The sequence below is a fragment of the Trachypithecus francoisi genome, unplaced genomic scaffold, assembly GCF_009764315.1.
Source record: "Trachypithecus francoisi isolate TF-2019V2 unplaced genomic scaffold, Tfra_2.0 Lachesis_group3, whole genome shotgun sequence".
NCBI lineage: Eukaryota > Metazoa > Chordata > Mammalia > Primates > Cercopithecidae > Trachypithecus > Trachypithecus francoisi.
In genome coordinates, this window is record NW_022681468.1 from 44,920,177 (window position 1) to 44,936,425 (window position 16,249).

General features: G+C 35.5%; 1 protein-coding gene across 3 annotated transcripts in view; it reads right to left on the minus strand.

The window, feature by feature from the left end:
• PPM1A (protein phosphatase, Mg2+/Mn2+ dependent 1A) overlaps positions 1–16,249 on the minus strand; it is a 52,463-nt gene that overhangs the window by 21,521 nt on the left and 14,693 nt on the right. The window lies entirely within an intron of this gene.

Genomic DNA, 16,249 nt, shown 5'->3' on the forward strand with positions numbered 1-16,249 from the left:
TTTAGTTTCTGAGAGAAATTTTAGTTCTCACCTAGTCATAAATCTATTCTTGACTACAAGCTGAGTCTCATCACAGCACTACTATTATCGGTTGATCTGAACTTTTCAAAACAAAGTACTATGACAAAAAATAAGACTGAATTAATATTTGACATAATCAGAAAGTTTCGTGAATATTTTGTACCTTTTAAAACCAAACTAATCTCTAAATTGAAAAATTCTAAGGCTGGGCCAAGAAGTCATTAATTAATGTTCAGCCGCTGCCTTTTACTAAGCAAAGCTGAACTCATAGTAGAGTCTTGAACCTGGTCATTTGGTTTAATCCACTCAGAATTATAGTGAATAATAATAATTTTTTAAATGCTCGATATATTTTGTTGTTAAAATCCCTAAGCAACATGTTACCCCAAAGTAACAAGAGTTATTCAACGACAATTTGAGCAGAATCCTTAAAAAGTTGAGTAATAAAACCTACATTATATTTTTCTATTTACCTAGAGACACATAGCCTAATAGAGAACCCCTCCAGGCTCTATAAACAAAGGACATAGATACATACAATGTGGAGAAAATTATATTCTCTTAGCAAATAATACCACAGTGATTCTTACTAATATAACAAAAGAACACTGCTAAACAGGCATTCCAAGAAGGGTGGATGCTGGTAACTAGAGGACCTTAGATGACCACTGAGATAATAGGTTTGGTTTTAAACATTTGGGAGAAAAATCTAGAGTAGACTTGCATTAGAGATAAGAAATCTAAAGGCTGAAGGGAAATCCAAAGAGAAAAAAATGTATAGTAAGAGACTACAAGCTCCTTGGGGAAGGTGGGGAAAAGGAACATTAACAAACAGCACAGGTCACAGTGTATAATATGGCAACATTCAAATTATTTGCAGTGAGATGTAGAGCATAAACTCTCTACTGCTACCAAATCTTTATATTCTACATTGCTCACTAATGCTTACATATGTATGGACTTTGTCCTCAAAGATAAGGACAAATGGTCAGCTGATTTCTGGAATGCACATTTATTGAACAATAGAGTATTAAGCAATATACTGCATACCTGGGGTTCAAAGAAGAAATGCATAACCCTTGCAGCTACATCTCTATAAAGGATAATTTAGGCTACATAAACTACACTTAATTTCCCAAGCTATGTGAAACAGTAATAAATTCTAGTTTGTAATCCAAGGCAGCCATCTCAAAGTTACCTATGGTAATGAGAAATAAGCACATTAACAAAACTGTAGCAAATCTGGGGAAAAAAAAGGCTAATCTTTGGAAATTTTTCTCCCATTTGGAGCTGAAATTTCCCACTGATTGTTGCTTTAAAAATGATTAGAACCATGGTGGCTCACGCCTGCAGTACCAGTGCTTTAAGAGACTGAGGCGGGAGGACCACTTGAGGGCAGTTCAAGACCAGCCTGGGCAACACAGCGTGACCCTGTCTCTGAAAAAAATAATTTTAAAAAAGATAAGCAGGGCATAGTGGTGAATGCCTGTAGTCCTAGCTACTCAGGAGGCTAAGGAAGGAGGACTGCCTGGGCCCCCAAATTTGAGGCTACAGTGATTTATAATGGTGCCACTACACTCCAGCCTGGGCAACAGAGTAAGACACCGTCTCTAAAAAATAAAAATAATAAAAAATTACTCATATTTATAGTTACAAATTTGATTTTGATAATGTGTGTAATTAATCAGAACCAAAATGTAGAAATGACTTGTCTAAACCTATTTTACAAATGAGAAGGTGCAGAGAAATAGAATAATTTGCCTAAGGTTACAAAGCTGGTTCAGCAGTAAGGTTAAGAATAAGACTTAGGTTTCTAGACTTAGACGCCAATTCTCCTACATGAGCTATCCTGTATACTTGCAAATGAGATAATGAAAATCTAAATGTGTAGGCTTTTTAAAGACAATGTACAAGATAAGGAAGACTGTCACAGAACAAAACTAAAACTTCCCTCGGCGCCCTATCTTCTTCTGCCTACAAGTCTATGTATTTTCTTTTCTAAATCTCTAAAACTGCCAAAGATAAATGACCTTTAAAAAAAAAAAAAAAAGGAAGAAGAGAAAAGAAATCTAAAATTTTTCTTTTCTGTCTGGGACTGAAAGATAACAACAGTGAACTAATTACAATTTCTAGCAAAGCCAATTTCAGATACTTAGACTAAATAAAGTGTAAAAATGAACAGAGAAAAATAAGATGACTTTTTTTTAATGCAGAAGTTAAAAAGAGGGAGACTCAGTATTCATTAGCTCAAAATTAGAAACTACCCACCAAGATATGAGATGACACTGAATGAATAAAACAATTGCAGACTGTCAATTAAAAAAGAGGCACTCTGAAAAGTTTCATGGAAATGAAAAGCAATTTACTGAATTGAAGATTGCAATAGAGACAATGAATGGCAGATTGGATGCTACAGGAAAAAAAGGATCAATAAATGAGTGAATCATTTCAATGAATTCTTTCAGAACCCTCTCCTCCTACTTTTCTGCTGTAATAGGACTCTCCTCTCAATGATGATAAATCCTCTACTAGACTAGCTTTGGCGCCCATGTTTCAAAGGAGTCTTAAATGACTTACAGTTTTTTCAGGGATCTTACACTATTTTCCTTTTTCTCCTTTGTATCAACCTTTCTCAGCTGGAGTGTGACTTTTAAAGCCACAAGTGTCACCCATGTTACCCATTTAAAATAAGTTTTCATGTGACTTATTCCGCTCGAGCTACCCACCTGCCTCTCTTCTCTTTACAGTTAAACTTGTTTAAAAAAAAATGTTGATGCTCCAAAAGGCTGTCTGGCCATTCTACCAAATCAAGTTCCTCCAAGTCACTTAATCTATGGGACACTTTTAGCCCTCCTCTAACTGGTTGCTCACAGAAGCATTCAACTTTAAACACTCCCTCCAGAAACACTCTTCCCATTGGCCTTTCAAGATGCTACACACACTCACAGCTTTCTTCCTACCCCTAAGCTTTTTTGTAGTCTCCTATGCAGGCTCATTTTCATCTCCCAAGCCATTAAACATTGGCATTCCTCATGGCTTACATGTAGACCCTTTTCCCATTCTGTGCTGCCTCCTTGAGCACTCTCACATATCTGCAGCTTTTACCAGTGAATGGCACCATCATCCACCAAGGTGAATACAAACCAAGAACATTCACTGGGTGCGGTGTTGCATACTTGTAGTCCCAACTACTTGGAGGCTGGGGCGTCCGGGACGATTGATTGAATTTAGGAGTTCAACACCAGCCTATGCAATATAGCAAGACCCCAATTCAGAAAAAGAAACAGAAACTAAGGATATATTTGAAACCTCTCTCTACCTCATCTCCCATCTGTCCATCATAATCCCATGGGTTATATGCTTCCTAAACATTCTCAAATCTGTCTACTTTTTTTCTACCAATGCCCTGGTCTCAAGCTACCATCATTCTCACTGCAGAATACTAGCTTCTTTAGTCTCTTCACATGGATCCTGGCATCCCTCTAATTCATTCTCCAAACTGCAGCCTAAGGAAATCTTTCAAAATGCAAATTTCACCATATCACTTCTGTATTAAAAGTTTCTCCATGGCTTTCCACTGCTGGGGGTAGGAGGTGGATAAAGAACTGCTTAATATGGCTCACATGAAGGCCCTGGATAGTCAAGTCCCTACCTACCTTCTCCAGCCTCATCTCACTTCATACTATCCCTTCCCCTACATTCTCTACTCCAACCACAAGGGCTTTCTTACAGTACCTCGTACTCATCATACCTCCTTCCTCCAAATATATAAACAAATGCTACTTTCCCTACCTTAACAGCTATTCTCTCATGTCTTAGTTAATTCCTACTCATTCTTGAGATCTCAACTAAAGCATCAGTTCTTCAAAGGAGCCTCCTTTGAGTTCCCTAGGTCAACTCCCCTAGCACAGAGTATGCAGTAGATTATTAATAAATATTTGCTGAATAAACTCAAAGAAAAATCAGATGGAAATAAAAATTCAGTAACAAGGAGAGTGCACCCAAAAAGTAAATATGCATATAAAAAACAAGACTTTCTGAAGGAGAAACAGAGAAGCTATCATCAAAGAAATGAGAAGAAAGTGTTCCTCAGTTGAAGCCTTTTCAAAATTAACAAGCTCACTGACTTAACTGTTCAAAACCCACTCCTAGTTGTTCACAACTACAGAAATGCAAGGAAAAGAAAAAGAAATACTGCAACGCAAGGTTCTAGACAAAAACATGAGCAATCATAAAAGGAAAGAATATCAAATTGGTATTAGCCATCTCAACTGCAAAACTGAATCCAAAAGGTATTAGAGAATAAACCAAGTTCTAAGAGTAAAGGTTCATGAAACTAGAATAACATATCACCAAACTGATAATGGGTATGGATATAAAGAGCGTATGAATGTATACTTTGTGTCCTCTGTGTCTTTTTTTTTTTTTTTTTTGAGACAGAGTCTCACTCTGTCGCCCAGGCTGGGGTGTGGCGGCATGATCTTGGCTCCTGGATTCAAGTGATTCTGTGCCTCAGCCTCCCAAGTACCTGGGATTACAGGCATGCGCCATCACGCCCAATTAATTTTTTGTATTTTTAGTAGAGATGGGGATTCATCATGTTGGCCACGCTGGTCTCAAACTCCTGACCTCAAGTGATCCCCCTGCCTTGGCCTCTCAAAGTGCTGAAATTACAGGCATGAGCTACCACCGCCAGCCTCCTGTATGTCTTAAAATGTCTTCCACCCTCATCCCCCCAACACTCCCACTAGTGTACACACATTCCTGGATATAAAGTATACACTCATAACATCTTTACAAAAAATTTGTGAGAAAAAATTCCAGCCAAGCAAGTATCTACTCATTATATTTCAAAAAACCAATTTCATCTCTATATGACTTTTCATTAGTTTAACTCTAATAACATGATAAAAAAAGAAGAAACTTGAATTCATAAAAATAACACACCTAGAAAAACAAAATCATGAACATAAAGTAAAAAGAACTTAGACTTGCCCAATTATCCAATAATTGGGAGACACTTCATGTCACGTGACACATCAACATCAAAACACGTATGAAACATTAAAAAATGGAAATACCCGTCATCACGAGATTAAAGTTAAAAGTTATAGGTCCAGTGGCCGGGCGCAGTGGCTCAAGCCTGTAATCCCAGCACTTTGGGAGGCTGAGATGGGCGGATCACGAGGTCAGGAGATCGAGACCATCCTGGGTAACACTGTGAAACCCCGTCTCTACTAAAAAATACAAAAAAACTAGCCGGGCGAGGTGGCGGGCGCCTGTAGTCCCAGCTACTCGGGAGGCTGAGGCAGGAGAATGGCGTAAACCCGGGAGGCGGAGCTTGCAGTGAGCTGAGATCCGGCCACTGCACTCCAGCCTGGGCGACAGAGCGAGACTCCGTCTCAAAAAAAAAAAAAAAAAGAAAAAAAAAAGTTATAGGTCTATCCAGTATGTGATGCTGGACAAGTCCTTTGGCTTAATGTCTAACTTTCCTCATCAATAAATAAGCAACTTTGATTATCTGTCAATTACCTTGTTCTGAGAAATGTATAAAACGTTAAATGAGAAGACTAAAGTTCTAGGAACACCTAAGTAAACATCATTAGTAAAGTAATACTTTAAAATCATGTGGATGGAATTCCCATTAAAAAAACTCTTATTCTCAATATCAAGATTATAAGAGACACACAAAATTATTTCACTACAGCAAGACCAGCTTGTAAGAAATGCAAAGAAAAAAGCAGCTACAAACTAGGACTACAAGCTGATAACCTGAATTTGACCTTCACATATTTCCTCTCCCCAGAACAACATGCATTCTCCATACTCCCTAGCAATCCTTATTGACCACATCCAATTCAATTCATGTACTTTTCCACCATGGCATCAGAGTTTGCATCATTCGGTAAAGAGGACAATATCTGTGATTCTAACAAACAGCAGAATCTATGAGGCTTTACTCTAATCCAATTTTTGACTAATATGTCTGCCTCACTCTAAAGTAGCAAAACAAAATGATACCTAGTAGGCTGAATAATGACTCCCAAAGATATCAGTCCTAATCCTATAAATGTTACCTTATTTGGAAAAAAAGGTCTTTGCAGATGTGATTAAGAATCTTGAGATGGAGAGAGAATCCTGGATTATCCAGAGACCTCTAAATGAACTCACATGTCCTTAGAAGAGAGAGTCAGGGGAAGATATGAAACACACAGAGAAGGTGATGTGAAGACAGAGCAGACAGAGATTTGAAGACGCTGGTCTTAAAGATTGGAGGGATGTGGCTACCAAGCAAGTGATGAGGCTGACAGCCACTGGAAAGTGAAAAAAAGCAAGAAACAGATTCCTCCTTAAAGCCTCGGGAGTGAGCACATTCTTGGTGACACCTTGATTTTGGCCCCGTGAAAATGATTTTGAACTTGTGGCCTCCAGAACTGTAAGAGAATAAATTTGTATTGTTTTAAGCCACCCAGTTGGTGATAATTTGTTATAGCAGCCATGGAAATTAGCACAATGCCCAATAGTCAAGTTCCTCTGTTGAGAAAGAAAACCCGCCAAACTTGTAAAGATGAAAATGTTCAGTAATTTCAACAAGCATCACGAGAACAATCAAGAGAGACAAAAGTTTCTTACCTGTAACAGGTTAATAGAACCAAATCCCTATCATTTCTCTAAAAAATACTGAAATATGATAACTAAAATAATTTAATATAATTCAGCCTGTTAAATTCCAAGGGGGAAAGAGGTAATGGTATCCTAGTATACTGACAGAACAGGCAAGGAGTATCTAGTTATACTATTTTTGGGCAAACAACAGAGGAAACTGCCACCCTTTAAGTAAAAAAACAGAAACAAAATTTATGGAACTCATACAAAAATTCTGAAATAAAAAAGTACTCAAGAACATGATGTCACAGTCTAGAAGATTTGCCTTAGAAAACTAGGTGACAACTTACATATAAGAAAACTTTAAAAAACCTAATTTGTGAAATAGGAATGAAAAGAATCTAGAATATAAAAAGTATCAACAGAGGTTTAAAAAAAGATATTTGAGAGAAAAAATATCATTGCAATATTTTAAATGTCATGAAAAGTAATAATGAGGAATGAAGACTCTAGAGCAAACAATCTGCAAGAGGCAAAAATGAACAGGACAAAAACCATCGAGTATGCAAGTAAGCATAAAGAAACAAAAGCAAGTAGACTGGAGAAAAGATACACACAATGCAGATCCAACAGCTTAATTAGCACACTGTAAATAAGAAAACCAAATAATGGAGGAAAAATTACATTTCAAAGACAGAAGAAATAAATCACAAACTGAACTTGTTGATTGAATGGCATTTATCGAGTACTAGATACATTTAGTAGAAACTGACCAATACCAAAGCATAATCTGAAGATTATGAATTTTAAGAATACAATTCAGACAAAATAAACATGCCATCGGCTGGGCACGATGGCTCACGTCTGTAATCCCAGCACTTTGGGAGGCCGAGGCAGGAGGATCACCTGAGGTCAGGAGTTCGAGATCAGCCTGGCCAACGTGACAACATCCCTTCTCTATTAAAAATATAAAAATTAGCCGGGTGTGATAATGAACGCCTGTAATCCCAGCTACTCGGGAAGTAGAGGTAGGAGAATCGCTTGAACCCAGGAGGTGGAGGTTGCAGTGAGCCTAGTCACACTATTGCACTCCAGTCTGGGTGACAGAGTAAGACTCCGTCTCAAAAAAATAAAATAAACATGCCAAAAAAGAGAAAAAAGAGAAATCAGGCTGGCCCCAGACTTCTTTGCAACATCAGATGATAGGCAATGAAGTAATGCCTATAAACGTTGAAGATAAAGAGGTTTTATTCCAAGAGTACTATGACCAGCAAGGTTGTCATTTATATGTAAAGGCCATAGGAAGACATTATCAAATATGCCAGCCCTAAAGTAATGTTATCCAAATTTCATATCTGAAAAAAAAGAAAAACTATTTAAAGATAGATTCATGCAATCAAGAGACTAATCAAAACCAAGAAACTCAAAAATAAAGATGTCAGTATAAAACTACTTTGCTGTGGTCAAAATACAATAGGCAAAAAAGATATCAAGAATTGCAATTTCAATTTCAGACAAAGTAAATCACAAGGAATAAAGCAATAAACAGAATAAGAGCCATGTTTTAAACTGGTAAAAGATGTGGTCCAAAATTTCAAGACTATATATTCTGTTCAAACACACTTAAAACATTAATTGAAAAATCAAACATTTATTGGATTATATGTTGGAAAGAAAAGCTTATAGATTTCTAACACACTCCCCCATCCTACCCCACAGACAAAAAAAAAGAAAATGAAATGACACATCTGACTTAATACACTAACATTGATATTGTTAATGTTATTATTAATAGATATTGATAATGTGTAAAGAAAGAAGAAAACCTCAAATATCTGGAAATTGCTTTAAAACTAAGCTTTGCATTGAGTTTATACATTTCTCCAGTTTGCATTGAGTTTATATATTTCTACAATTATAGAATATTTTAGAAACAATAATGAGAAAAATCCTCTATCAAATTCTGAGATGTGACCAAACCTTATTAAGAAAACTCACATTTAAGCCAGCAATAGTGTGCTGAAAAATAGGAAAAAAAAAAATTCATACTTAGTTTAAAAAAATCAGTACACTAAAGAGTATCAGTATACAAAATATTCAACCTAACAAGAAAAATGAACCACATACACATACAAAATAAAATAAAAGCTGAAGGAATATATTATGTAAAATTATAGAACATGTTATATGTGAAAAAAATAAAATAGGTAAGCAACCAGTCTAACTAAAAAAATTATTTAAAATTAGAAGCCAAACAGGCTATACTCACCTCACAAACAGAATTTTATTGTTGTAAAATAAATCACACTGTACAATTCTCTGTTAATAAATTCGAAAATATGGAGGTAAGTAACAGTTCTTGGAAAACAACTTTTTGTTTTCAATTAGTGCTAGAGTGAAGACCAGAAACTTGGAACAATATGAGAAAGTTATTAAAGAACTATCCCTCAAAAAACTCCAAAACAAAATGCAGAAAGACTAAAGAACCATTCCAGGTTAATGGAGACCAAGGAGATCAAAACAAACTGTAATATGTGATTATGGACCCGCTTGGATGAAGGCAGACGGTGAAGGAGTGTGAAGGAGTGCGGTGAGGAAGACTGTTATAAAGGACATTACTGGGACAACTGATAAAATCTGACTATGGGTTATATATTAGATAATAGTATTGTATGAATGTTAAGTTTCCTAAATTTGATAATTGAACCATGGTTATGTAAGAGAAAGTTATAGTTCTTGTTCTTAGGGGACACACTTTTTAAATATTTAAGAGTAAAGGTTCATGATGTCTGTACTGAGTCTTAAATGGTTCAGCAAAAGTAAAAAATAACAAAATGTGTGTGTGCATGCCAAGAGAATATGAATACATATATGCACATACACAGGGGAAAAAGTTTGTAAAACAAATGTGGAAAAATGTTAATAACTGGCCATTTCAATAAATATGGAAGTTCATTGTATTATTTTTGCAAATTTTAAATTTGGATTGTTCTCAAAATAAGCTATTAAAAATAAAAGTGCATCAGGCAAGATTATTTCTAAACAGGACCTTTCAAGCCCTAAGGAAACATGTAACTCTCAAATTAAATTATCTAGAGATTACAGGAAAGAATTCCGATTCTTTTTACAAACCTATCACAATCCTTCTATAAAATTTGACAAAGACAGCACTAAAAAAATAAAACCACATTCCAAACATACTCATTAATACAGACACAAAAACACAAGTAAAATATATATTACAAATCACCAAATAGGGTTCATTTTAGGAACATAACAATGAGCCAACATTAGGCAGCTAATATAAATCATCTTTGTAAAAGTTTAAAAAAATCCATATGATCATCTCATCATATTCTAAAAGAGATTTGATAAAATGTATTCCTTAATACATCAAGCCAAAGAGGAAAAACCTCAGTACTAGAACAATTCCCAGGAAAGAAAAAAGAACAAGCACACCAACTCTTATCCCTGTAACTTAGCAATGTCTACAAATAATGGTTATTGAGATAAGCCAAGGCTAACAAAAAGAGGCATAAAATTATAAGATCAAATTATTATTTGCAGTTAATGACTACATGATGGCAAACTCAAAACCTGAAATGATAGGGAAAAAATACTCAATAAGATTATCTGACTATAGAAAATCATATATGAAAATGATTAACAGTAATCACTTAAAAAGTTAAGAGAAAACAAATAAAAGTATATCTAAATAAATAACAAGACATAGAACCTTTTTAAGAAGAGGGCTTCAGAATAAAACACACTTCTTTTCTTGGAGAGGAAGATTCAAAATTGTGAAGATGATTATCCTCCCTTTATTAATCTATAAATTCAATATAATCACAACTGGACCTTTTTGTTCCCAGACCTTGATTAAATCATTTCAAAATACATATGAATAAATGTGCATAGCCAAAACAATCTTAAAATCATGAGCATCTGCAATACCTGATACTTAAACTGTAATTTCAAAATTACACTATTTAAGAGGCAATACTAATGCAGGAATAAACTGATGAGTGAAACAGAACTGAGAATCCAGAAAGAGCTCTCTGGGAACAGAGATTCAATAATGGGTGTCCGAAAGCTGATCTTTTCCACTTCTGCCCTCCAGTGGTGGGTAGCTGAATCCCTACAACATCATACCTTAAAATAAATACCAAGAGATTAAAAGATTGAAGTCTGAAATACTAATAATAAAATGATACCAGTAGATGTAGGCAAATATTTCTGTAATCTTACAGTAGGAAAGGACTTTCTAAGGATGACAAGAAAAGACTGACTTCAAAGGAATAAGAAAAAGTGACTCGAGAAAAAAACTTCTACACTATAAAATAAAGCTCATTAACCTGAAAAGCAAATGTCTTTTAAGTATCCGTGATATATACATAAAAGTTAATATTACTACAATATACAAACAGCAATTTTAGAAGACAATAAAAATGAACACTTTAAAGGAAAAGAAATGGGCAATGAATGTGAACAGGCAATTAAATAAACAAAAGAATATAAATGGCTAATAAATATATGGCGCAATGATCAATCCTGCTAGCTATTAAACACAAATTTTTTATACATTACCTTATCAAAGATTAAAAAATTGTAACACCCAATATTGGCAAAGGAATAAAAAATATACCTCTCATAAGTAGGAGAGTAAACTAGTATCTTTCTGAAGGGTATTGTAGGATATACATTGATTTTAAACGTTGACTTCTGCTATGATTTGAATGTCACCTCCAAAACTCATGTTGAAAATGAATTGCCATTGTGACAGTAATAATCAGTAAGTCCATAAAAAGTAAATGGGTGATGAAGGCTCTGCCCTCAAATGCCCTTATCTTAGGAGTGAGTTCCTGGTAAAATGAAGTCTGGCCCCATTTTGCCCTTGTTTGCTCTTGTGCTCTCTTGCATTCCACCACAGGATGATAGAGCAAAAAGGCCCTCACCAGATGCAGCCCCTCAATCTTAGACTTATACCAGCCTCCAGAACCGAGAGCTATATAAACTTCTATTATTAATAAATTACCCAGTCTGTGATCTTCTGCGATAGCAACACAAAAATGGACTAAGACAACTAACTTCCAACCAAATGGATCTGTATATTCACTTTCGAAATGTACTTCTGTTCCAAACATTTTAATATATGTTAAATATATATTAACTATACAAACAAAATACTAAAAAAGACCAAGCCACTGATCTCTTTAAATACAAAGCAGTTTATGAAGCTACAACTGTGAGCCTTCTGGGCTCAAGCAACAGAGATGGCCAAAAGTCCACATCCTGTAGGGATAGTAACAGGCACTAAAAAGGTACCCATGCACGGCTGGGATAGAAGAACCTCAGGCTCACTGATTGAAACCAATACCTAAGGTGGAGAGGCTCTTCCAACCTATGAAAGGAGCCAGAAAAAGCTACTACTAACCACTGCATGGGGCTATGGTTTAGATGAAACTATGTGTCCAGTGAGAAGAAATATAGATCTTAGTTTGTGTCTTATTCTTGGAAAGAGAAGCCTCATCCTGATGTTACCAAGAATCAAGGGAATCAAGCCTCCAATATAAAGATGTGGTTTTAGATGGAGATGTAGGTGCATGTAAAAACACTGGATAAGAAGAGTGAAAAAGAAAACAAAACAAAGAACTTTCCAGTCAACAGGAGGCTGCAAAAGCAAACTCAAAACACACGAAGAAAACTAAACTAAGATGAACAGCCAATAAAATCAACAACTGTAATTCATTCTAGAAGAAAAAATGACAATCTGAAAATAATTTCAAATGTTAAAAGGAAGCCACAATAGCCACTAAGGGGAGAAAAATTAAAAACAGACAGAAATCAAACCAGAATAGGTGGCTACTAGAGAGACAGCCTGAATATTTTTTAAAAATTCACTGAGAAATAAAAACTGAAGCCACATAAACTCTAGCTGGACAAAGTCAAAGTGTGAATTAGTAAATTAGAAAATGATACTGAGGATCCACCTAGAACATAATACAGAGACTAAGAAGGAATATTGGAAAACAAATATTCAAAGATATGAAGGCTAAGGAATTTTCTAGAAACAAAGAAAGGTACGAGTCTTCCCATCAACAATATATTTCAAAGAGGAGCTATAGATAAAACAACAGTTAAGCATAATTTAGAAATGTGTTTGGAATATCAAGTATGTGGCAAAACAAACATTAACATGTCACACTTATAATATGCAAGGCTCTGTTCTAAGTGCTTTAAAACTCAATCCTCATTACAACCCTATGACACAGATACAATTTTATCTCCATTTTGAACTTGCCCAAGGTCACACAGTAAGTAGTGGTGAAAATATAAAGAAATGCAATCTTTTAAAAAACTACCAGAAAAAAAAATTACATACAGAAGCATAACAATTAGGCACAGACCAGACTTCTCAGAGATTCAAATTTGCCAAGTTTCACAAGACAAAGAAACAACATACTGAGGGTGCTGATGGGAGGAATCCTATCAACCAAGAATTCTCTATCCAGCTGAAAAACAAAGTAATGCATAAAACATACTTTCACACAAAAACTAAGGACATTTACAAGCCAGCCTCTTACTAAAAGGATTACTAAAGGAAGTACTTCAGCAAGAAGAAAAGTGGACTCAGAGAACATGCAAGGAACAATAAGTACAGAAACTGGTAAAATACTGGCTAATTAAACAATTTATTGAGTACAAAAAGGAAAATGAAACTCTTATGCTAAAAAAAAAAAAGTGGAAATTAAATTGTAAGCAATTATACAGAGGATGGAGAAATGTTCAGTTTAATCAAATATTAGCTCATAAAAAAAAATCACCAAATACAGAAACAAACTACCATAAGTACAACTTCCTAAGGACTTCTGATATTGGAATTAGCAAATATAAGATATTATATCTATGGACAAAATGCCCGACAAGGTATTTTTTGAAAAATAAGAAACTATAAAAAAATTATCATGCAGACCGAGAAAGAAATATTACTTTCAGAAATAAAAACAATCGGGTGGGAGAGGGTGAGGGTTGAAAAAGTACCTATTAGGTACAATCTTCACTATTTGGGTGATGGGTACACTAGAAGCCCAACCTCCAACATTATACATGCAATATCCATGTAACAAGCATATGCACACTTCTGAATCTAAAAAAATAAAAATTTAAATGTTGATATTAAAAACTCAAAGGGTGAGTCACATAGATTAGATACAAATGAAGTAAACTAGGCAACTGAGTTGAAGAAATAAAATAATAAAGTTGCCATTTGGGAAGTGCTCCATAAAAAAGTAAATACATAAAAGTATGTTCACTTCAGAAAACCTACAAAGGCCAAGGGAAAGGGGAAGAAAAAAAAGAAAATCAAATTCTCCAACAACACATAAATGGTCCATAAAAGTAGGCTCTAAGAATTTAAGACCTGCACATTAGAGTGCCCTTGAAGCCCAGGAACTTTTTTTTTTTTTGAGATGGAGTCTCCCTCTGTCACCCAGGCTGGATTGGAGTGGCACCATCTTGGCTTACTGCAACCTCCACCTCCCAGGTTCAAGCAATTCTCCTGCCTCGTCCTCCTGAGTAGCTGGGACTACAGGTGTGCGCCACCACATTCAGCTAATTTTTAAGATTTTTATTAGAGATCGGGTTTCGCCATGTTGGCCAGGCTGGTCTTGAACTCCTGATCTGCCCACCTAAGCCTCCCTGGCATTACAGGCATGAGTCACCACACCCAGCCAAAACCCAGGAACTATTAACTTATCTCTCTATTCATGTCAATTCCCTGCTACTTGGCTAAGGTAGTAGTAAAGTTTAACATTTATTGCACTACGAGAATCAGAAAACATCAGCAAAATGATAGTGCCTAAGTAGCAGAGCTTACTTTTGTTTAACAAATACTCTTCTGTTACCTCATATTTTATATATTTATGATTTATATTTAAATCATAGCAATCTTTAAATCCCCACATCTTTAAAGATAGAAGGGTTTTGTTTTGTTTGTTTGAGGCAGGGTGTTGCTCTGTCACCCAGGTTATAGTGCAGTGGCACCGTCACAACTCAAAATTATAGCCTCGAGCTCCTGGGCTCAGGTGATCCTCTCACCTTAGCCTCCCAAGTAGCTGGGAGTATAGGTGTGCCACTACGTCCAGCTAATTTTAAAATATTTTTTTGTAGAGACAAGGTATCACTATGTTGCCCTGGCTGGTCTCAAACTCCTGGGCTTGAGCAATCCTCCCGCGTCGGATTCCCAAAATGCTGGGATTACAGGCTTGAGCCATCATGCCTGGCCAAAAGTTTTCTATTAGTTTGCGGTTCTAGAAAGTCCCTCCAATTTCCCTCAGCACTAAAAATATTTTCACAGACTTCTATGTTTAAACACTCCTCTAATAATACTCAGTCCTGTAGATTAGCCAGTTAAATCAACAAATACTCTTGTTTCTCCTATAATACAGATCATCTATAAAACAGGAAGATTTACATAGAGGAAACCTTTTATAAAGAAACAAAAACAAATTATATATACACATTTTGTAAACTTGGTTTCTGCTACTATAAACATTCAGATAACACATTTTATCTATTAAATAATGAACATCAATTACTCTGAAGAAAATATAACCTATCTTTATCACCTGTTCCTTAAAAAATTAAGTATAAGATATTGTAGGCAGTATTTCTGATAAGAAACTGAATATAAAATTTAAAATATATCATCATCCTAGTAGTCAAATAGAGGTACCAACAGTCTAACAACATGTATTCCTCTCCCACTAAATTTCCAGTCTGCTTATTAAAGGACTTTATTGACTTTACACCTATATGTGATTTATCACTCTTCTTGGGACACTTTAACTGAATGCCCCTAAAATCTCAGTAACAATCCTGATCTAATCAGAAAGCATTTGACTATAAAATCAAGGTATGACTTTCTTTGGAAGCTGCGATTTCTCATTGAGCTCCATTTTCTGGCTAAAAAGTGAACAACGCAGCCCACTGAATCTGACAGCACCTAAAATAGGATTCTTCCCCTCTTACTTGGACCCGAGGGGGATGGTGCCATTTAATCCTCTGGAAGATTTATCTGAAAAATAATCCCAAGGTGATATGGGTATCCTACTCTGTACTGGTTCCAATCTGAAGATGTTAGAACAAACCAAAGAGAACACATCATTATCGTTCAGCTTCAAAATTCCTACACAAGGTTCTAGAAAGAAAGTATCCTAAGGGTACTAAAGCGCATCAGAAAAGGACGCTATCCTTTGTGCTTCACTGACACATGTCTAAAATTCAAAATTCAGTACTAAAAGTTTTAAATATTTTACCTATGTTTTACAACATCTTTGTCTTTTATTCCTTCCCTCTAGGTTTTATTCTCTCTTAAAACAGCCTCCAAGTTTTATTCTGATGCCCACAAACTCAGTATCCTTGAATTTTTAATGTCTCTTTTTAATCCTGCTCTTATCACTTTGCCCCTCCTCAGCCTGAGCAATCTCTTCTTCTGTATCTCCTTTCTTGCTTTTAATTCTTCCTCATTCTTGGACTTAGTAAGGGATTAAGAAGGTAGACTCTAGGCAAGCCAGATGCAAAGGTAAACATATCTCAGTAAACTCATGCAAGTCTGAGTTTA